Here is a 416-nt window from a genome sequence, read left to right as displayed (position 1 = left end):
TGCTACAGGCAGATTTATCACAGTGGGGAACACAGCTCCACCCAAACAGGTCAATACTCTTGCTGTATACTTAAGACTGTTACAGCTAGGCTGCCTCTTTATATTGTAGACTCAAGCAATGTTTTATGTTGCATTTGTAAGTCACAAAAGATGACATGAATACTTGGCAGTCCATATTAGATGGATTTGTTTGAGCTACTAATGTATGATTGGTGTTAATAGCCATAAAAATATTAATTGGTGCACACATAATCTTGATTTTTTTTTTTTCCCTGTTTCCATTTTTAAGTGACGGACAGCAATATCAAGTATACATCAAATGTCTAATCCACCCTGGCATTCAGGTTGCTAACAGCCAGGGTTCTTTTTGGTTCTAATTGTGAAAAATACAAGAGACACATAAACACAAACACATA

This window comes from Thunnus thynnus, chromosome 1, assembly GCF_963924715.1.
Source record: "Thunnus thynnus chromosome 1, fThuThy2.1, whole genome shotgun sequence".
Taxonomy (NCBI): domain Eukaryota; kingdom Metazoa; phylum Chordata; class Actinopteri; order Scombriformes; family Scombridae; genus Thunnus; species Thunnus thynnus.
The sequence above is the reverse complement of the archived record's forward strand: the minus strand, read 5'-3'. Positions refer to the sequence as shown.